Raw genomic sequence first — 321 nt, forward strand, 5'->3', positions numbered from 1 at the left:
ACGGGGGGGCGCCGCGGGGGCCGCCGGCTCTGTCCTTGTCCCTCTGCCCCGGGATCGGCTCTGCCCCGGCCCCTTCCCTCCAGGGAAAGGAAAAGGCTTCGGCCACCTTGGTTTCCAGTTTATCCCTCAGGGAATGGCGGGGACGGCCCTCGGAAAGGAGCCAGAGGCCGCTGCTTTGGGGTCTGTGATGGGTTTATCCCATGGAGGGCGGCAGTTTTCCTTTCCCCACCGTTCGGGAGGAGTTGGGATAGCAGGGATTAACTTCCCCTGGGCGGGACCGGGATCAAACCCGGGATTTTCCCACCCTGAGGAGAAAATCCC

The sequence above is a fragment of the Corvus brachyrhynchos genome, unplaced genomic scaffold (genome assembly GCF_000691975.1).
Source record: "Corvus brachyrhynchos isolate BGI_N302 unplaced genomic scaffold, ASM69197v1 scaffold47, whole genome shotgun sequence".
Classification (NCBI taxonomy): domain Eukaryota; kingdom Metazoa; phylum Chordata; class Aves; order Passeriformes; family Corvidae; genus Corvus; species Corvus brachyrhynchos.